The 23,625-nt window shown below is 38.6% G+C and overlaps 1 protein-coding gene across 1 annotated transcript in view; it reads left to right on the top strand.

Moving 5' to 3' along the window:
• Positions 1-23,625, top strand: part of TTC28 (tetratricopeptide repeat domain 28) — a 703,516-nt gene that overhangs the window by 549,926 nt on the left and 129,965 nt on the right. The gene's annotated exons all lie outside the window — the stretch shown is intronic.

Below are 23,625 nucleotides of genomic sequence, written 5' to 3'. Positions count from 1 at the left end.
ATAAAGAAGGACAATATGGAAATTTTAGAACTCAGAAATACAATAATTAAAATAAAAAGCTCAACAGATAGTTCCAACAGCAGAATGAAGACACAGGAAAGAATCAATGAACTTGAAGACAGAACATGGCAATTAGACAGGTCTGAGAAATAGAGAGAAAATAGACTGCCGGAGAAAAGAAAAAAAAAACAACCAAAAAAACAAAAAACAGCGCCTAGGGGACATGTGGGACTGTAAAAGATACAACATTTATGTCATTTGAGTCCCAGAAAGCGGAGAAAAGTGATAGAGCTAAAAATGTATTTGAAGAAATAATGGAGGAGGTTTTGGTGATGGGGAGCAATAATCAGCCACAATGTATATCGACAAAATAAAATTAAAAAAAAAAAAGAAGAAGAAATAATGGATGAAAAATTTTCAAAATTGGCAAAAACCTAAACCTATGGATTTAAGAAGTTGCGTGAACCCTAATAGGACAAACCCAAAGAAATCTACACTAAGATATACTGTAATCAAACTTTGGAAAATTAAAAATAGAAAACCAGAAAGAAACCTATAGGGGAAAAAGCAAGTGGAATGATGGCAGAATCCTTATCAAAAGTAATAAGAAAATGGCAGAACATTTTTCAAGTGCTGAAAGAAAAGAACTGTGTTAGCCCAGAATTCTGTATCCAGCAAGAATGGAAATCAAGACATTCTCAGTTGAAGGAAAATTAAGAGAATTTATCCCCAGCAGACCTACTCTAAAAGAATGGCTAGAGGAAGTTCTCTTAACATAAAGGAAGTGATAGAAGGAATTTTGGAGTATCAAGAAAGGAAGAAGAACATGGTAAGAGCAAAAGTATGGTTAAATGCCAGGAATGCAAGACTGGTTAAATATTTGAAAATTGGTCAATGTAAGCCACCATATTAACAGGCTAGAGAAGAAAAATCATGTGATCCTGCAGTTGATGCAGAATGGCAAAACAAAGACAAACCTGACAATACCAAGTGCTGATGAGGATGCAGACCAACTGGAGCTCTCATATATCACTGATAGAAATGCAAAATGGTACAACCACTCTGGAAAACATAGACTTACCATATTACCCAGCAATCCTACTCCTAGGTATTTACTCTAGGGAAATTTTTTTTAAAAAGTCTCTGTACTATCTTTGCAATTTCCTATAAAAGTATAATTATTTCATAATAAAAGGGAGGGGAGGGGAGTTTACACTGCCTGCTAAGGTCAGAGATAGGATTGAAAATAAAGTCTTTGGCTCTTATCAAAAATTTAGTTACTATACTGATCCCTCAAGAAACTTAACTAATATTGCTCTTGCAATCTCAAAATGCAAAATCTAGATGGCAAAACTGGTGAACTTTCCTTGTTTTTTTTAACCTACTTGACTTCCAGAAGCACCTGGGACCATTTTCAAGAGCCACGGGCATATTCTATAGTTTACTACAGTTGTACAAGGGTGCTTCAAAAAGTTCATGGAAAAATAGAATTAAAAATAATAGAAATCTTTCCATGAAATTTTGAATACCCCTTGTATTTGCTGAAGGGTTTGAGGTAGCCTCTGCCCTTTGGTGCAGTTAGCTTGTGATGAGAATAAAGCTGTCAGCGGAGTACTTTCCAACTTTGACAGAGTCATGTTAGAAAATCAGAATTTTAGTGTATCCTAGAGTTAAAAGGATCTGAGAACCATGGAATGTTAGCACTGGAAAGGCTTTTTATAAAATATTATTCAGTCTACCTCTTTTACTTTACTGATGAAAGAAGTTATGTTTTGGGAGACGTTTTTGACTAACGTGAGATCACACAACAGATTCATGGCTGAGCCAAGAGAAGAACACATTTCTCCTGGCTGTTAGTATGTTGTTGTACTGTAATGAGGGTCCTGTTGAAATCACCAGGCTGAGAGTTGTACTTATGAAGTATATTGAGACTGCCAGATGACTGTTTACAAATGCTTCTGTTCATTCAGTATTTCCACATCAAAAGGATAGTCTTATTAAAATGTGTTTATGAAGCTACAAATCTGTATAGTGCATGATAGCTTCCACCAGGCCACCTCAGGGATATATGTCTATAGCAGTTCACACATTGGACTCCAAGATCCCAGTCTTTGTAGTTGATTGTTTTATATCTTCTCATTCCCTTCTTGTCTCTTTTTAGTGCAAATAGCTGAGCATTTTTTCTTTTCCCTAGAGTGTGAACCTTGGAGATTGTGGTCACTAATATGTCACAAAACTAATGGTCTGCCTCTGGCTTACTTGGCAAAATCAAATTTTCTGAATCTTTTGAGTAATGAATAGTGTCTTCTCCCAGTACTGTTTTAGGGATTAGCCCAGGAACAGAAGAAAATAATCAGAACAAACAACTGAATATTCAGGCTATTATAATAGCAGCCATTTGTTGAATATGATTCCATTCCAGGTGCTGTGCTAAACTCTGATATTTGCATATCGCTTAATCAGTAGAACAACCCTTTGTAGTTGGTATTATCACCATTTCTCTATAGACGAAGAAATTGAAGTTTAGAGAGGGTAAACAATTTACCCAAGGTCACAGAGTTAGTACATGGTAGATATATATAGCTCACAAAATTGATCAGAGACAGAACTGATCTTCGGACAAAAAGACTTACCTTAGAAAAGTCTTTTTTTTTTTTTTTAGGTTTAGTTTAGGAACAGACCAAGCCTTTCAACATAACACCCAATTATTAAATAAATCTTTCAAATAAAAAGCCCTTATTGGATTTGCAGTCTTTTACCAAACACCTCCAGCACCTACCACTGAGTTACATATTTACATACTGGGAACTGCCAGAGCTTGTTGGCCATCCTGGCTATTGGCATTGCTATTCAAAATCACCAAATCCGTGGAAGGGGCTTGATAAATTGAACATCTTCTGAGTAATTGATAGAAATGACTTTTGGCTCCCCAGGCAGGTTCCATATGTGTTTTAGAATTATATATCGTATTTTGGGGAAGAAGTATCTAAGAAACTATCTAAACTCATTTTTATTCTGTCTGCTCTTCTCTTGTAACAGATACAGTTGTGTCCCCCAAGAAAGCAAAAACAAAAACAAAAACAAAACAAACAAACATAGAAAAAAATAGTCTATATGGCTGGAAGGAACCTCTATATAGGTGATCAATAGTTAAGGTGATCTAATCCACTCATGTAGCAAAATGAAAATCCAGATTTTCCAAAAGACAAAGTAGACTTTCAAGGCTGCTTTTCAAAATTATCTTTCATAGAAAACCTTAAATAGCCAGCTGTCTTTCTGCATCTGCATTCTTTCTGCATCTGCATTCACCCATAAGTTTTTCATGCACAAATTTTTGAGAACATATTTATATGTAAACCTGGATACATATGTATAAAACAAAAACTCCACAAGAGTGCTCACACCATTCACATTATTATGCTAAAACATAACTATGGACATTGTTGAGAAATACCATCATCATTATGAAGATAAAACTAAGGAAGTTTCTAAAGCATCAAAGAGGCAGTTTATTGTTATTTTACTAACGTGGTGAAAGAAATCCAAAGCTTCTTAGAGGTAGTAATGAATCTTCTGCTTTTCTTCAGGAGCAAGCAAGGGGAGAAATATATTTAATTCTTGGGAAAAAAGAGGGCAAGTGTGTTTTCCACACTCTTATGATTCAAATTTATGTCCATTAAGTTAAATCAAATATTGACTAATGGCAAAAAAAAAAAAAGAAAAAGAAAAAAACCTGAAAATACTATGGGGTGAAAAGCAATCAGCTTAAGCTTTGAGTTTTTCATATAGGATCTCTGATTTAGAGTGGTTCCTTTATAGGTGTTAAGCTTCCTTTAAGTCTCTCAAAATAAAAACATTCTGAAGATTCCACAGAATAGGTAATATGATAGTGTTGGAGCTCAGAAAACAGTACCCAAAAGTGAAGGCCTTAGAAGCAGCCTCAGAAGCAAAGTTTCTGTCTGACCTTCTCCTGCTCTTCTGGCTCTTACCCCTCATTCTCCCCCAATGCAAGCCATAGAAATTAGAATCCCTCTTCCCAAGGCAGATATAAAGATCAGTACTCCTTTTCCCTAGCCATAAAACCTAAAAATAGTACTCTAACCTTCTTCGCCTTTCTGTGTAAGAGCTGACTGTAAAGAAATTTCTCTGACCTACCTTGTTTGATAGTAGATAATAAGACCCCCATTCCAGGAAGAGTCCTGGCCTATACCTGGGAGAAAGGAATACTACACAGAGAGGCCGAGAAGAACCTGAACAGATGGGCCCTGCTGGGTTTCCTCACTCAATCTTTTACTATTAAATCATACCCTTTTTGCCAGATTACACAGCTGTCCATTCTTCATTGAACTTATGCATTAAAATGTATAGTTTTCCCTGTATATTTAGGTCTTCATTCTGAAGGTTCCTGTGTCTCATAAAACCATGATCAAGTAAATTTACTACGCTTTTCTCTTGTTAACCTCTTGTCTTTTGTTACAGGCGTATTGGCCGTGACCCTTATAATGGGGAGGGAAGGGATCACCCCCTTTCCACCCCTACATAGTATTTCCCAAAAGTATGTTAAAGAAATACTAGTGGTGCTTTACTTGTGTAAAGAGTTTTACCATTTACAGTCCTGGCACTCCAAGTGTGGCCCATGGATCAGTAGCGTCTCATCTCCTGGGAGCTCGTTAGAAATTCAGAATCTTGGTCAGCCCCATGTTAGACCTAGGAAGTAGCCACTGTATGCTAACAAGGTCCCCTGTGATTTTTATGCACATTAAGTTTAGAGAAGCCTTGGTCTGTGAAGTCCTTTTACGTGCATCATCTACCCTGCCAGCGTAGAGTGAACAGAGGAGAAAGTGATATCGACCTTACCACACATAGGAATCATTTCCCATGAGGTGAAGGGAATAATGATAATGATAGCAACTGCTGTTCCCTAAGTCCCCACTATGTGCCAGACACTCTAGATAGGTAATTATATTCACCACATCCTCATCACAACTAATGAGGGAAATGTTATTAGCTCCATTTTATAGTTGAGGAGAATGAAGCTCAAGAGGGTAACTTGCCTACAATCACACAGCCAAAAAATACTAGAGCCAGGATAGTTCCCTGACCTCCCAGCCCCTGCTCTTTCCAAGTATTTGAGAACATGCTATAATGAGAAAAGAGAAGGATTACAGCCTTGACTGCATTTTGGAATTACCTGGGCAGCATTACAAAACACAGAAGCCCACACTCAGAGTTTCTGATTTAATTGGTCTAGGGTCTGGGCCTGGCATTGGGATTTTAAAAATCTCCCTTGGCAATTCTAATGTGTAGCCCAAGGTTGAGAACCTCAGTTTTATGTACTGGCTAAACTTTTGGCCCTGTTGACAGGACCTCCACCAGGAACAGATCACCTGCCTCAGTTCACTTATAACCTGGGTATACTTTGAGATTGCTGTCATTGGGAATGCCATAGCAGTGACATAAGTACTTAAAGCATTTGACGCATGATTACATGGAACAATCTCATTGTCTTGAGGGAGAGGGAAATTGATTACAGCAATTGATTACAGCAGTCCAGATCTGGCTAAATGCCTGCAGGCAGATAGGCATCTTTTGCAGTCTTTATAATGAACACAGTTCTCTTACCATGATGATTTCCTCCACTGTCTTACTCCTCATACTTAGCCTGGCTCTCATCGTCAAGCACCACTTACTTAAATTCTTGTGTGCAAGTGGCTCTCAATGTAAGGCATAGAAATGGTTGAAAATAGATATCAGAGTTCTAATCCTGCTGCTTAATTTGGTGACAGGAGTTGGCTGTGTCCTTTACGTAAGTATTCCATTTTATCCTCACCATACCCTATTTCTCAGGTGACGTTCAGAGAAGCAATTTGCTGGAACTGCAGTTCAACTTAAAATAATTCCAAACAGCCATGTTCTTTTCTCTTTACCACACTTTCTGGTAGGAAAGAGGATGTAACCTTTATAGAGCCAATTCCTGGGAATTCAAGTTAGTTCAACAAAGATTTACAGAGGCTGTGATGTGAGGCAGACACTGAGCAAAGTTCCAGAGATCTAGAAATGAAGTCAGTAAGGACATTTTCTTCATGGAGCTCACAGTCTTGAAGGGTAGATAAATGGGTGAGTGCAGCACTGTCCAATAGAAAGAAAATTCAAGCTACATATGTAATTTAAGTTTTTCTAGTGGCTGCCTTTTAAAAGGTAAAAAAAAAAAAAAAAGCAAAATTAATTTTAATAATGTATTTTATTAACCCAGTATATCAAAAATATTATTTCAACATGTAATCAATATGAAATTTTTTTTAGATACTTGTGAATAGCATCGTAATTGTTTTTACAGTGACCACTCTTTTTTTTTTTTAACTTTTGTAGGGTTTTGTGATAAAACTTATATAACACAAGAATTTCCATTTTAAGCATTTTTAAGCATATAATTGCATGGAATTAATTACATTCACAAAGCTGTAGCCACTACCTTTATCTATTTCTAAAACATTTTCATCATCCTAAACATAAACTCTGTATCCATTAAACAGTAACTTTTCATTATTCTTTCCCCCCATCCCCCCATTTCTGGTAACCTCTAATCTACTTCTGTCTCTGAAAAAATTTTTTTCTTTTCAATTTATTTTTTCTTAATCGACCCATGATAATTGTATGTATTTATGGAGTGCAATATGATATTTGGGTACATTTACACTGTATACGGTGATCATATCAGGTTGTTTAGCATATCTGTCACCTCAAACATGTGTCATCTCTTTATGTTGGGAACATTCAACATCCCCTCGAGTAGCTACTTGAAGTTATACAGTAATATGTTGTTGGCTGTAGTCTCCCTGTATTGCTATATAACACTAGATCTTATTCATCTTGTCTCTCTACAATTTATTTATTTATTTATTTGTTTATTTATTTATTTATTTATATTGAATCATAATTGATTATACGTACTTCTGAGATTCAATGGTGACATATGTTGATCAAATCAATATTACTAGTATGTATATTGTTACAAATTGTACTTATTCTTTATGCCCCCTGTCCAATCTCTCCCTGTCCTATTCTCCCTCCCCCTCTCTACAGTTTTGTATCCAGTGATCACCCTTTCCCCTTACCAGTCTGTAGCAACCACTATTCTACTCTCTACTTCTATGAGATCGACTTTTTTAGCTTCCACGTATTAGTGAGAATATGTGGTATTTTTCTTTCTGTGCCTTGTTTATTACACTTAACATGATTTTCTCCAAGGTCTTCTATATTGCCACAAATGGCAGAATTTCATTCTTTTTTATGGCTGAGTAGTATTCCATTGCACATATATACCACATTTTCTTTATCCAGTCATTGGCTAATGGACGTTTAGGTTCATTCCAACTCTTGGCTATTGTGAAAAGAGCCATTGTAAACATTGGAATTTAGGTATCCCTTTGACATTATGATTTCCATTCCTTTGGATATATACCCAAAAGCGGGATTGCTGGATTGTATAGTAGTTCAGTCTGTAGATCTTTGAGAAACCTCCGTAACGTTTTCCACAATGACTGTACTAATTTACATTCCCACCAACAATGTATAAGAGTTCCCCTTTCTCTGTATCCTTACCAGCATTTGTTATTTTCTGTCTTTTTGATAATAGCCATTCTAGCTGGGGTGAGATGATATCTCATTGTGGTTTTGATTTGCTTTTCTCTGATGATTAGTGATGATGAACATTTTTTCATGTACCTGTTGGTCATTTATATGTCATCTTTTGAGAAATGTCTATTCAGTTCATTGTCCCATTTCTTAATCAGATTATTTGGTTTTTTACTATTGAGTTCTTTGTGTATTCTGGATATTAATCCCTTGTCAGATGCATAGTTTGTAAATATTTTCTCCCATTCTGTAGGCTGTCTGTTTGCTCTGTTGGTTGTTTCTATTGCTGTGCAGAAGCTTTTTAGTTTGATATAATCCCACTTGTTATTTTTGTTGTTGTTGTTGACTGTGCTTTAAAAGTCTTATTCATAAAGTCTTTGTGCAGTCCCACATCCTAAAATGTTTCCCCTTTGTTTTCTTCTAGAAGTTTTATAGTTTTAGTTCATACACTTAAGTCTTTAAACCATTTTGAGTTGATTTTCATATATGGTAAGAGATAGGGGTCTAGTTTCATTTTTCTGCATATGGAACTCCAATTTCCCAGCATCATTTGTTGAAGAGACTTTCCTTTCCACAATGTCATGTTCTTGGCTCCTTTGTCAAAAATCAGTTGGCTGTAGTTGTCTGGATTTATTTCAAAACTCTCTATTTAATTCTATTGGTCTATGTGTCTGTTTTTGTGCCAGTACCATGCTGTTTTGATTACTATAGCTAGTACTATATTTTGAAGTCAGGAAGTGTGATGCCTCCTGCTTTGTTTTTTTTTTGCTCAAGATTGCTTTGGCTATTTTGGGTCTCTTGTTGTTCTACATAAATTATTGAATTATTTTTTCTGTTTCTGTGAAGTATGTCATTGGGAGTTTGACGGGTATTGCACTGAATCTGTAGATTGCTTTGGGAAGTAGGGTCATTTTGATGATATTGATTCTTCCAATCCATGAGCATGGGATGTCTTTCCATTTTTTGGTGTCTTCTTTAATTTCTTTGACCAGTGTTTTATAGTTTTCCTTGTAGAGATCTTTTACCTCCCTGGTTAAATTTATTCCTAAGTTGTTTTTGTTGTTGTTGTTGTTGTTGTTGTTGTTTTAAATGATATAGCTTTCTTGATTTCTTTTTCAATACAAAAATTAATAACATTTTACATTATTTTTCTCATGCTAAGTCTTTGAAATCCTGTGTCTATTTCCTATTACAGCATATGTCAATTTGGACTAGCCACATTTCAAGTGCTCAGCAGCCACATGTGGCCAGTGGCTACCATATTGAACAGTACCATCTAAGGAATCAATGAGGAAAGCACATCTTTGTTGTTGTTGAGGGTGCAGGGATTGGGGGGGTTCGTTTGTTGTTGCTACCATTTTCTCCTTTAAAGTGTGCCCGAAAGCCCCACACTGGGGTAAGTATAATGCTGTAGCCCCCAGGCTGTATCCCTGCACTCAGTGAAATCATGCATTATGTTTCCTAGAGACTGTCAGTTGTAAATGTTCTCATATATCAAAGTTTCAGCAAAATGACCGGGATTCCAATTCTTGACAGAGAGCCTAGAGAAAAGCTACCAGTGTTTCCAAGGCCCAGTGACCCTCTCATTCCTCTTGTCTGTAATAGATCTAAATTAACATAGTGGAAACTAGAGAGTGGCTCTTCAGTCCAGCAGACCTCAAGAAGTGACATTATTTCTGTGGAAGTACTGTCTTTGCTACTACTTAGACTGGAGTCATAATGTGTGTAAGTGAACCATTGTAGAAAGCAGGACTGGAAGAGGAGTGCAGAGCCTGGATTAACCTCAAATACCAGGAGATGATGGAACTGCCACCCAACACTGGGTTGCAAACCACTGGAAACTCGTACTTCTCTGTGGTCAAGCCCAACCACAGTTATATTTGTGATTGTGATCAATCTGAATGACATGCAGGGTCCAACCCCAAAATTAGATTAAACAATTCCATCATTAGATTATTTCATTTTATTAAGGAAGGGCCACTTGTTCTTTTGGGGAACCACTGGCTACCCTTGGTATCATGTAGTTTAGGAACTGTCATTAGGTTGAGATGTTCATTATCTCAGGAATTAGGGGACTCTGGTCAATGTAGAAACTGCTCAGTGCTGCAGTAAATAATTTGGAACAGAGAGCCAAATTCATTCTGTCTCTGCCCTCCTCTTCAATCCTCTCTAGGACCAAAGCATTCTCTTGTTTCATATGCTGTTTTTCACATCAGAGGTACAGTGTCTTTTAGTAATAGAGAATATAGTGACTTTGCTGCTTTCTAATTTCCATTTTCCCAGATCCCCTAAGGATTGTAGATGGGCACGTGCAGTTTCTAAGCTCCCCCGTGTTTTTTTTTTTCACTTAATGTATGCAGATGCCTCATAAGAGAAAACTCATCCTTCTGTCTCTTACCCAGTTTTTTATGAACTATGCAAGATTTTTTTGAATTTAATGGATGAAATGTTTCTGAATTACTTAACATATTTTTATTCTGAATAAATTTCATTAGCAATTCTCTTTAAGTCACTGTTAAGCCAGTTGGCTTGTCTTATTAATGATTGGTGATAATTATTTTTTTCAAACAAACCTTTATGAACTATTGCAGGTAAAAAGTGTGTCATGAAAGAAATATGAATCCTCTTGCTGCAAGCCTACATAGGATTGATCTGTACCATTTCGTGTTACCAAAGTTCAAGGTGTAAAAGCATTTTTTATTCTCCACCCCCCCCCCCCCGCAGAAGAGACTTTGGCATCACTGATGGTCATTAGAGCGAGTACCTAGTGGCTGGGGGGTTAGGTATTGTGTTCAGACCCCCCTTCCTGCATATATTACCCTTACTTGTGATTGAACCTCTCCCAGCAGGTTGTGAGCGGGAGCATCATCTTTTATCCCCAACACCCACTATGGTACTACAGTGAATGTTTGTTGAAAGAATGATAAAGGCATTTTAGCAAATTATGTCCAAGCCAACAGAGGTTAATAAATCAAAGTATTTTTCACCCTGGAGGATTCACAGAACCTGATCCTAAGGAGATGAGATAGGAAACAGGTACATACTAACAGTAACCAGCTGTCTAACATTGGGAAGATTGCTCTTCTTTGTACTTTAATTTCTCCATCTGGAAAGAGAATGATTAATAACTTTGCATCCCTCCATGTCATAAAGGGAAGAGAGAGATGAGAGCATGGTGAGCTCTTTAGAGGAAAGCTCATGTAATTGCCACTGTTATGATTTCTCTATGGTGTGCAATGTATTCAGTTTATTTCCTTAAAGAACACAGAAGAGAGGTAGCTGGAGTAGTAAGTTCATTCTGGTGAGACATGGAGATGAGGTTGGTTAGGCAGGGGGCACCCAGTTTAGAATCCATGTTTTTGGTATTGGGAACCTATGGGACTTTTTCCTAAAGAATTACCTCTTCCCTCTACCCTTACTCCTTTGCATAAAGTGACAGCCTGAAACAACTGGAGACTCATGACTAGATCTTAGGTGAGTGATCTAGAGATGATTTGGAATTAACTGGGCATAGATAGTGGCTCCCAAATTCCACCTTCTGTACCTATATCCTGTTCACAAAAGACTTGGTTTATTGCCCAGATATCATTAAATGCTATTGAGTATACTTGTTAAGAGCTCGAACTCTAGAGTCAAACTTCCTGGGTTCAAATCGCAGCTCACTGCTTTCCAGATATGTGACCTTGGGCAAGTTTTTAAACCTCTCTGTGACTCATCTGGTATTTGAAGATAACCATAGAACTTAACTCATTCTCTCTTGTGAGAATTAAATCAACACTTGTAAAATGCCTAGAATAGTGCCTAGCACATAGTAAGGCCTCAATGATTTTAGCTATTAGAATGATTATTATTATATACTGGGAATTGAGCTAGGCATTGTATATATCATCATTTTGTCATCTAGCTAGAGATCTAAGACAGGAATTTGGCTAGAACCCAAGTGCTTGGAGAATGGGGCCAAATCCATTAGAGTACAAATGATATACTTTATTTGTGGGTAAATATTGGGTCTAGATATGTCTTGCTTTATTTGAAGGTCAAATGGGGAACAAAACACTGGGAGATAAATGAAAAATTGCTACAGAATAAAAGAGAATCAACAGTGATTCTCAGAGGATGAGACAGACCTTTAAAATTGCTTACTGTAGGAATAGGAATTGAGAGAAAAATTTATAAAAGTTTGGCATCCTTAGTAGAATGCAAAAAGATATGAAGTAGGAACAGAAAATCATAAAGAGAAATCAGGTTTATATGTGAAAAGGATCAGATGAAAATGAATTGGGTGATAGAAGGTAAAATAGTAAAGAAGCTAAAAATGTGAAATCTGCAATGAAGGTAGAACTGAGCAGAACTGATACATTTCTACATTGAATACTGTACAGGAATCTTTTGGCTGTAAGAAATAGTAAATCTGAATTATAATGGCTTAAACAAATAGGGGCTTCCTTTTCTCACAAAACAGTAAGTGGGCTACATTGGTTCAGAAGCTTAAGGATAACAGGGCCTATTTCTCTGCAATTCTCTTGGCATTTCTCTCATTCTAGTCCCTTGTGCCTCATGGTCACAGGATAGCCACTAAAACTCCAGGCATCATAATTTGTTCAAATCAGTAGAAAAGAGATGCTTCTGTTTCACAGAAGATTAACACTTTTGTCTTATTGACTACAATAGTGTTACCTGACCAACCTTGGCTCCAAGGGAGGCTACGAAAGTGAATATTTAGCTTTCCAGCCCCTTAGGCAGAGGCAGGCAGGAGAGGAAGAAGTTAAAAGTGAGTGTTGGGTGAGCCAACCTTTGCTGTCTGCCACAAGTGTTTTAAAAATATTAAAAAAGTTCAATTTTGAATCTGCTATACAATCTTAATAGCATAAAAATACGCACAACAGAAGAACTAAAAGAAAGCAACAGAAGCATTAAACTTGTCTGCTTTGTGTCTTGAGACTAATGATATTCTGCATGAGTGTTTCCTACTGGCTGCTATATGTGATCAGAAGGATAAAGATTGGGTGTTTCCTTTATTTACATATACATGGAAAAATTGGTTGGCTGGAGATAGGACTATAGATAGGTCTGGCAGGTTAGACAGACAGGCAGAGGAGCCCACCCCTTCCTAATATATTATAGCAGGGCTAAGGTGTGTCATGAACCAACAAATGTTTTGGAAAACCCAAGTTCAAGTGATTTCTACACGTTTCTCTGATCTTGTGAGTCTACAACTTGAATAGAGGAGGTATATGGGGTTTCAGATATAAAGTGAATCATAAGAGCTTTCTAGGAAAACATGTTTAAATAGCATCTCTATGATGTGCATGAGTGAACAAGCCTCAGGAGCCTCCAGTTTCCTAAGTAAATCCCTCCCAATTAAGCAGAAAGGGAAGAAAAACTGAAAGCAGTAAATGGATTTGCAATTTCAATCCCATTTTGCTCTTTTCCATGTTTTTGAAACTGCCCTAATGGAAAGCCCATGTACTAATAGAAAAATGAGCAAAAGATATGAATCACTTGTTTTGATAGCATTACGTTTAATCTAGCTTCAACACTTCACACAATCATAAAGTTTGAATTTCAATCCAGTATGAATTTTTAAAATGAAGCTTTTCAGACCCGACTGCCTTGGGAAAGCAGATTTCATAATTTGCTTTCCAGCCTTGCTAGAAAATCCATCTGTCTTTGCAATTGAATTTGCAAAGTGAAATCATTTTGAAGGGCCTTTCTTTTGGCCAGCTCTTCTCCTCCTCCCATTTCCTTTTCATTTCCAGGGCTGCTTCTTGGTCTAGGCAGACCATGCCATCTTCTCATCCTCTCTGAGCTGAAGGAATGACGCTGCTCTCGGGGGTGGGCTTTGTCCTCACCCCAGGTTGCCCAGTTGAATTCTGAAGCAGTTGCTGTTGTAGAAACTCAGTGGGGCAGAGTAACCCAGGGGAAAAAGTTCTGGGCTGGGAAGTGGTGGGCCTGAGTTCAGGCCCTAGCTCTGTAACTTAGTGACCACGTGGCTTCTGTGAGTGTCATCAAAAGCAAACCCAGCCATCCTGCTTTTATCCTAGAATCAAATGAGATAATGAAAGTCTGAGCACTTTGAAAACTGACAAGTGCCATAAAATGTTAGATTTAATTCAGCTCAACAATATAACAAACATTTTTGGAAACAGAGTTTCAGGTTTTCTGAAGTATATCCAGGTAGACATATCCAGGAGGCATTTGGATTTATGAGACCAACGTTTAGGAGAGAACTCTGAGCTGCAATTGCCTGTTTGGTAGTCATGTAGTTGGTTGTCAGTGTCATTGTATTGAATGAGAATTTTGTATATTATTGTCATTATATTATTATTATTGCTACTACTATTTTTATTATGTAGGAAGGGTTCGCTTTCTTTCTTATTAATAATTATAATGAAATTGGAAGTCAGACCATATGTAGGTGTCTTTTAAATTACCTTTTTAAAAAAAATTTACCTTCTTAATGAATCACATTTCGCAGATAAGAAACTGGCGAAGCGGCTCAGTCAGTAAGCCTGATTTTAAAATTAAGACTTCTAATTTCTCGGTCTTTTGCTTAAATTATTGGATACCAGCCAAAAGACTTCCCAATTAATTAGCTCTAGTGATTTATTTTAACAGCTTCAACTGGATGACAGTGCAGAAATGAAGTTGTGTTTTCCTGTTATTAATTAGTAATGCCAGAGTATAAAATCACCTCAAAACATCCAGTGTTTCTCAATGTAGTCCTACTGGCATTTTGGGTGCAACGGTTCTTCATTGTGTAGGACTCTTCCACATGGTGCATGCTGTTTGATATCCCTAGACCCACCTACAGCCTGCCAGTGTGGTTCCCCAGATATTTTGACAATCAAAAATGCCCCACCCAATTTGCAATGCCATATAGGAGGATCTCTCCCCATGCATGCACACATTGATACACTTAAGGAAATGGTTCCCATCCTCACATCACATGCAGAGCTTGGCTATAATATTCCTAGAACCCATATTTATGCACTGTCCTTAGGTGAGCTGATCTGGCATCAAGTTCCCTTTGGTACTTAGGAAATATGATGACGTCTAAGACGTATGTATAGTGAGTTACACTCTAACAAAATAATGCTAGAGGGAGAGGCAAATTTTTTATTTTGTTCTTTGTAATATTGAGGACTATGGTAATTGAAGCTATTTGGAATAATACAAATACCCTAGAAAATGAATATCATACCATGCATTTTCCTGTTTCATTTGATTTTCGTAATAGCCTTCTGAAATAGATGAAAACCTGAGGTCAGGAGAAGTACTAACACTCCTAAGAGCACATGACAGTGAAGTGGTAGAGCTGGGAATAGGGATCTTCTGATTCTGGTCACAGTGCCTTTCCACCATAAAGCAGAATTTCCAAGAACCAGCACTCCTGGGTTATTAAAGCTGATAGGACAGAGCCCACAAAACAAATCATGGAGCTTAGTCAGCAAAGTCAAGAAATGGCAGGTGAAGGGGCAGGCAGATTACCAAGGCAAAGTCAGCTGAGCATGCGATGAACATAAAAGGGGTTTTTGGTTGCTTGCTTGTTTATAACTTGTTTCCTTCCTTAAAGGATTTTATTTGTAATATCAAATGGTATGATAGATATAGAAAATCAAGATCAGGGAAATATAAATAACAGAGCCCAAATACAAAGCACATAAATGCTAATATAGTTGTTTAAGTAAAGTTTAATAGTTGAGTCAGAGCTTCCTGGTGGCTGAAATAAAAAGAGAAATACATAATTCTTATTACCCAAAAGATGGGATCTTAGCATTTTTCAGAGAAGGAAAAGCTGAATTCTAAAAGAAATTTCTGAAGAGGGATTTTATGTAGGGAATTTTGGTGACAAAATATATGGTTGATAAAATTTTCATAGCAAAGATAATAATAGATTTCAGTGTGCTTTTTCTAATAGCAAACTTCAATAAAAAACAAATCAACTAAGTTGAGGGTATAATGATAACTCTCAATTCACTGAAGCCTATTCTGTGTGAGCCCAAGATAATTTGGTTCAAGTTTACAGATTTTAGAAGTTTCATTAGATGTAGGGCTAGAATTTAGAGACTCCAGAGGCATGGATGGCTCAAAAGGTCCTCAGGAAACTTGTGTTAATGGATGTCTCTCCTCTGACACAGACTTCGTTAGGATACAGTTTGAAATTGTAGGTTGTGACAAGAGTTTGGAGGGTTGAGTTGGATGGCTCATCCATCAGGATATGGCTGGGTTCTGGTACAGTAACAAATATTAGTGGTCTAAAACAACAAAGTACTATATTCATACAAAGCCTACCACAGGTTCATGCAGCCCTCAGGGGCAACTCACTTCCAGGCCTGCCGTGACTTCCTCTCCCTATAGCTGCACCATCTGGAATGTATAGCTTCCTCAGTACATGAGGCAGGGGAGAGAGAGCATGCAAAATTGCACTCCAGCTCTTAAACACTTCCACCTGGAAGTAACACATCACCATCATTTCTACTCACATTTCACTGGGCAAAGCAAGTCATTTGGCCTCACCTAACTTCTCATGAGTAGGAATGTACATACCTGGACATACAAGAGAACATTAGGGAACATTAGTAAAGCCTATCACGAATGATGGGAAAAGGCAATCCCATCATTTTTCAACCATCCAGATGCGATGAAAAATCCCTTCACAGGTGGAAAAGGCAGGGCAGGATTGAGCAGAAGGGTGTGTGGCACTGCTTTGTGACTGGCATGGCACAGGGAGCATTGGACAGGGGTGGCTGGAGCAGAGCTAGATCGGGAAATCCCAAAAATGCCACTTTAATTGATCTATACTTTGTAGGCTGGAGGGACCCTCAGAAGGTGCTCCAGAGCAGTGGGACTAGTTCAACTTTCGGGGGCTCAACTCAAGGGAGGAGCAGAAGCAGCTATCTCAGCATTTCAGTGATTCCACGCCATGCCTTGAAACAAAAGAAATGTTTGTTTCATGTTGAAACTAACTCCCTGTAACATTCTCTGCATTGCTAACTTATGAGGCTGTCTTCCACCTCTTATTGTGATACAGAATGAAAACCAGGCACACTTGCCTTTTCCAAACAGTGACTAATGGCAGGTCTTGGCCAGGCAGACCCAGCATATTTTTCACTTTGCTCTGGGCTTCCCACCAAGTTCTCCCACAGTGGCCCAGCCAGAGCTGTTAGGGATGACTGTGCCTAGCACTTCCTACCTCATCATCCATCACTGAAGCACCACACTCCAGCCACCTCCTCTTTAATAGGTTTAATTATTACTTCCTCTACTTCATGGCACAATTAATCTTCCACACTGCCTCACAATTTACAGCCACACAGGCCCAGGGAATATCCGAGCTCTTTACCTGCAGTCCTGATTTTTAATTATCCAGGTGAAGTTGTAAGTAGGGCCATTATAAAGGCAGTGAAATATTTGTGGGCTCTGGTGGGCTCCAGGCTGGCTTCTTGTCACTGCTCAATCAGCCCAAGCCTTTGGGTTGGTCGTGGGAGTGGACTGCAGAGGAAGTGACTCTTCTCTGGTTCACTCTCAAGGGGAATCTTAAGGGTCAAAGTTAAGCAGTTAGGACCTCTCTATTTCTCTGTTGATTGAATCTGATTTCCTCAGATTTGGTTTAAAAGATAGGTAGTTTCCAATGGAGTGTGCTTGTGGGCAGGAGGGGTAACTGCAGAGATTTCCTCAACCTTACTACAGCAGGCTCCTCGGAGGTGAAACAGAAGGGAAGGACAATTGGGATCTGGGACAGAAATGCTACTTAACTCTCAGTGTCACTGGAGATATTCTAAATTGCTGTAGAAAGAAAAGAAGATAACAGGTTCATAACTTCACTTATCCTTTGGAGGAACAGGCAGAGCCTGGTGGGTTGGTAGAAAAAGTAAACAGATGTAATTAAGTTAAAGGATAGAATAGTGGGAAGGCAGAATAGATGTGTGACGGCCTGGGAGTTCTCCAGAGGTGCTGCCTACACAGATTACATCTGCTTCCTCCTATTACATCCTTGAGTCCCTTAGGATCTTCTGGTCTCTAAGGTATACCTCTACAGCTGCCACCAGGCTGGTTTGCCACAGTGGTATACTGATATTAACAAAAAAGAAATGGGCACAGAATCATGTCCACCTTTCACTAGGAGGCATTTCAGCTAAGGGGAGCAGCAGGTGAAAGAGCATGGACTACTGAGTCAGAAAAACCTGGGTTCTAGTACAAATCCTGTCACCTGAAGCTTTGTGGGCCTGAACAAGCTCTTGAAACTTCTGGGTCTCTGAGACCACAATAACTACCTTACTGTATTGTTTTGAGGCATGAATGAGATCAAGGAGTAGAGAACCAGGCACAGAGAGGTTCTTGAGAAAAGCTTATCTATCAGAAAGATGGTTGTAACTGAAGTCATATGATATGTGATTTTGGAATTACCTGCATTTAAAAATTTCTGTGCCTTTGGTGTCCTCCATTGGCAAAAATAATGGAGACTTGTCTCCAGGTACATAAATAGTCACCTGCAGATGTGTTAGATGAGATATCCAGTTGGTTGCACTTCTAACACAGAGCACTTTGCTCTCATGTCTTTGATTCCAGCCAGCTGTTTATTAACCAGGTCTCTCCTCTCCTCCCCACCCTAAGTGTTGAGATATTTTAAGTACATTGTAGAAGAACTGTATGTGAAAACTTGAGAGGGAGAGGATCCAGGGAACCTAAAGACATATAGGGTCAGAATAATGAGTTCTCTGGAGAATCTGAGGCCACTTCTCCTGGTCAGGAGCAGTTGGGAATGTGCAGCACTCCTTCTATGGAGCAAGTTTTCTCAGCTGTTTTTATCATCCTCTTCTACCCTGCCTCTTTTATAGATAAAATATCATCCTATACTTTAAGATCATTTGAAGTGAAAAGTAAAACTAAATATCATAATTATAAAGAAGTCAAAGCAATGGGACAAAGTACAGTGTTGTGTTCATTATACCCAGGTCTTCCTCCCAGCCTGGAGAAGGGTATGGAGGCTGGTGTAGCTATAAAGGCTGGTACCAGCTGATTTCTTTCTCTACTGAGGTACCAAAGATAGAAAAATGGATCTAAACTTGCACATTAGGACTTAGCTACAGGGAAAGATTCCTAATCCAAAAGGGCCTACAGAAGAATATGCAGCACAAACTCCTCTGCATGTCTTCATTATTTAACTTTCTATTATGGAAATTTTCACAAACACACACAAGTAGAATACTGTTAAGAACCCCCGCATACTTATAAACCAATTATAAACATTTTGCTAATCTTGTTTAATCTATTTTCATAAACATACACACACACATACAAATGCTTACTTTTTCCCCCTGCTGGAGCATTTTTAAAGCAAATCATAGACACCATTTTGTTTCATCTGAAAATACTTCTGTATGTGTTTCTAACTGATGAGAACTTTAGAAAGCATAGCTATTGTCCCATGGCACACCTAGCAAGACTAATTAACAGTTCCTTTATATCTCCTGCTTATCTTAAAAGCAGATGGGCTGGTACAGCTAAGGGTACATGGGTCTCTGAAGGTCCTTGCCTCAGCTCTGCCACTAACTCTCTTCCTCTCACTAGGCCTTGTTCACATCGTTTATAAAGTGAGCCTGTGGGAGGGCCTTTTACAGTTCCCAGATTCTATGTTTCGTCTGAGAATGGTTGGTGATTTGGCTTGGATGGAGCAGAACTCAATCTGTTTGAAAGCTGAGGGAAAGAATAGATCAGCTCTCAAAGCCCTATTTGGGTTTTGGGTCATAATCATCATAATAATATTTTCAGTAAATGAGAAGAATGCTTCCATTGTTTATGGAGGTACACTGAGGCCCTACTTTCAGAGACTTCACAAAAGAAAAAGCAACGAGAATTCACTGCTAAAATGCAAAATGGTCTACTTTTAGTAGAAGTTTTTCTGCTTGGCTTGTCCTGTTCACACCTCCCTTGGTCTTTGCTGGTGATGGGTAATAATAAAAGCAAAATATATTGAGCACTTACTCTGTCCCAGACACTTGTGCTATCTAGCTTCTCCTACTCATGATCTCACTGGCCCTCACAACAATACTTCAAAGTAGGTTTTATTATTCCTATGGCAGCGGCCATTCCTGACCCATAGATGGAGGCCTACTGTGGTGATGTATATATTCATAACCATGTGTCCTTTCTCCACATGCCCTTGTGAGAACTCAGTTTTGTGAGGATCTTCTGCCCCACTAATCTTCATTTAATTCCCCTCCCTGCAGCACATTGTCACCTAGCACGCCCCTGCTGACAGGCCCTCTGTAAGTCTTCATCTGAATGACGGCCCTGGAAAATCAAGCTGTGGTCTCGAAAGGGAAGGAGGATCTGCAGATTATCTCCTCAGCATGTGCAGTCACTCTGCTGGCAGCTCTCAGGGCTGCTTTTATGTTGCTTCAACAAAGAGAAAAGCTGCCAAGAGTGTGTAATGTTCCATTCTGAATTCTCCAGCCTGGCAGTGGCGGGGACAGTGCAGACACAGGCAGATGAAAAAATTCCCAGCTCAGCGAGGTCCACCTCCTCTTACCCTTAACTGTTCACAGAAGTCTTTGTTTTGGGAATCCTCCTATTATTCTTTATAGGCTCTCCTTGGAAATGTAAGAAGCGGAGGAAGAGAGGAGAACAAGGGAGTGTGTGGAGAAGATGGCTGGGTATCCGATCATTTTGCCATAACCAGCAGGCAGTTTCTTTCACAAAGTATTGAACCCTGGGTAGCCATTATCATCCCAACTGTTCCCTATTAACTAGCCCAGACTCATAAGGCCATGAGAGTAAGAGAAATAGAGTTCCTTTTCTTCCTCTCACTCTAAATCCTGGTAATACCATGTTTAGGTAGTATGTTATAGTTTACAAAACATATTGATACATACTATTATGTTTCTCATACCATTTCTTTGAGGTGATTATAACCTGACCTTATAAGTAAGAAAACAAAAAATGCCAAAAGAGATTCAATTAAAACAAATGAACATACAAAAAAACAAAGGCTCAGTGACATTAAGTAACTGTCCTAAAGACACTCAGCTGAATGAGGTAGGAGCCAGGATTGTAAAAGAGGACTTCTCACTTAGAATCCTGTCCATTTTCTATTACAGTGTGCCTTCCTGATGCTTAGCCTTTTCTGTAGGAAAGGGTACAATCCTACCCTGTAGGAGGATAGAGGGTGAGCAGGAGACCTGTCGTTGGTGGTGGTGGGCCATACAGGAAAACCAAGCTTCGTCTTATGGCCATCTCTAACTGTCTCTTGCTGCTTGCTTCCTCTTATCATCATCTTAGCAACCAACAAGTGATCATATTGGTTTCAAAAATCATTGCAATGAAATCCAAAAGCTGTGGGGGAAAATCATTGCAAAGGCATCACGGTGGGAGAAAGTGCTCAGAGGGAGATTGGGCACTCCTGCTGCCCTCCCCAGCTCTGGCTGTGTTCGTAACTATGAACTCACAGCTAGGCAAATATTTTGACCCTCATTTCCGAAATGCAGAAGCTGAGGGGAGAGGGAGTAAATGGTTTGTTTTCTCTAAGGATAACTGGAAATTTGAAATCTAAAAGTTTCTCTTTAGATAAAAGCCATTTAGGAATCCATGGTAAATTCAGGTCTTTTTCGAACTAAAATGTTTCTGACACTAATAATTTTTCATCATTATAAGAGTTCTAGGTGATGCTAAGGTATTATTTCCTCATGGGGAGTTTAGAATTTCTAACCTTGAGACAGGTTCTGAAACACTCTGATCCTTCCAACTAGGATGCCGGTGACATCTCCAACCCAGGAAAGTGATGAAACACAATCCCCAGGAATGCTACTTCTCATATTGGATCAGAGTTCAAAAATACTTTTTTTAAACTAAGGGTTATATGTTCATTATAGAAAAATCATTTAAAATACAGATAAGGAAAAAGAAAGAAAACCGCAATCCACCACCCAAAAGTTACTACTGTTAACATTCAAATAAATTTTATGCTGTATGTTCATGTACAAATCTAAATGTGTGTATACACATACATGCTGTTAAAGTTTTCATTAAAATGTACTGTTTTGTGACTGAAAGAAAGTGAGCTGAAACGCCGGGTACTGGTCAATCTTTATTAAAGGAAAAAAATCTGCCAGGCTGCACTTAAAATGGAGAGCAGCAGCCTGAGCTGCCCTCAAAGTGGAGAGCAGTACCAGGCGTCCGGGTGGGAGAGCTTATATAGGTTGTAGGGCGCCAGGGCTGGCTGATGCAGTCGAGGAGGAGCATTATGCTCGTGCGGAAGCTCCACCTGGCTGATGCAACCTGGGTGGAAAATTGCGCCTATGTGGGAGCCAAAAGGGTTTCTATTTTGCAGAAGTCACGAGGCTTCTCGTAAGGAAAAGGGGGCAGGGGTTGGCGGCCATTTTGTGCTTGGCCTTGCCTAAAATGGCACTGGTTATGTTCAAAACCTATCAGTGACCATATAGCCCCTTAATATATTGTAAATTTCTTCCCATGTCAATATGTTAACTTCTTTATCACCATTTTTAATGTCATCATGATATTTCACTGTATAAATGTGCCATGATTTATTTAGTTATTTTTAAATTATGAAATATTCTATGCATTAAAAAAAAAAAAAACAAGAAGAATTACCATAGTTTATTAAAACTCTCCCACTATTAAGAATTCCCTTTCCTGGAAGCATGTAATAATTTCAGTAACAAATATTTAAATTTCACTTTATAGTTTACACTACACATGCACATACTTTATTTCATTTGATCTCACTCCCATCCTCTAAGGTTCATATCACGATTATTATTTTCCTCATTTTATAGGTGAACTAGCTATTTAGCTCAGAGAGGCTAAATGATTTACCCAATACCCTAAGTCCAATTAATGTCAAAGAGATGGCTGGGTCCCAGGACTAGACACTACTCCTCTGGCAGGGCAGATCTCCACACCCCGCCCAAACTTCAGTACTGATTGTGTGTACTGATAGCATTTGTTTCGTGACCTGTCTCCCTTATGACCTCTGGGCCTCGGAGTGCAGAGACTCTTGTCTTCTTTATCTTTCTACCCCTGCTACCCACCACAAGGCCTAGTACACAATAAATAGTTAATGTTTGCTGGGTAAGTGAGTGAATGAATGAATTGAACGTATGGGGTCAAAGAGATGAGCAAATTGTGGAGGCTGGATTTTGACAGCTTACTTTCTCAGTGCCTGCATTTTCAGTTCAGACGTTTTAACAAGAACCCATCTTGGTGTTTTCAAGTTTTTGTGCTTCTGCAGTTTTTGGTCACCACTGCAAAGCTCATACATTGAAACATGGAGAAGTGTGTTCAAAACCAAGGGCAAGGAGAAACTTGTTTGAGTACTAAGCACTCTGTTTTCCAGTGTTCCCCACTCCAGCCCCAATGGGGATGAACCAGGCTCTCCTTAAAGCCACCTCCTAAGTTACTGTTAACATATCCCTCATTTGGAACTACTTTATATTTATGACATTTATGATATATCTCATTTTGAAATACTTGTAAAAACAATAGCTTCGCGTAGTAGCTTATAGCATAGTTTATGAGGGTTGTTTGTGCTATTATTGCTGACTGTAAAAGCAGTGCAGCAGAATTACAAGAAATTTTAGAACAAAAATCATTCAAATCCTTTCACCTAACAAGACAACTATTTTATATTTGCATAATCCCCTCAAGGTCTTGTCCATGTGCACACATTTATTTTCCTAGTTGTTGTAACAGGAAGCATGCAGCGTGGTTTCCTGCTTTTTCCAGTTATCATGATTGTAAGAACGTTTTTCCCCATTTTTCTGCAGACTTCATAATTACCTTTTTAATGACTGCATAATCCTCTGTTGAGTTAATATACCAGAATGCACTTACATGGTTCCCTAGTGTTTGGCATTTAAGATGTTTCTGATTTTCCACTAATCTGCAAGGCTGCAATGAGGATTGTTATGCATATAGCTTCTTTGTTTGTCAGACGATTTCCTTAGGATACTCTCCCTTGAGTAGGAT

This window comes from Cynocephalus volans, chromosome 2 (assembly GCF_027409185.1).
Source record: "Cynocephalus volans isolate mCynVol1 chromosome 2, mCynVol1.pri, whole genome shotgun sequence".
Taxonomy (NCBI): domain Eukaryota; kingdom Metazoa; phylum Chordata; class Mammalia; order Dermoptera; family Cynocephalidae; genus Cynocephalus; species Cynocephalus volans.
This window is presented reverse-complemented; position numbering and strand designations above follow the sequence as displayed.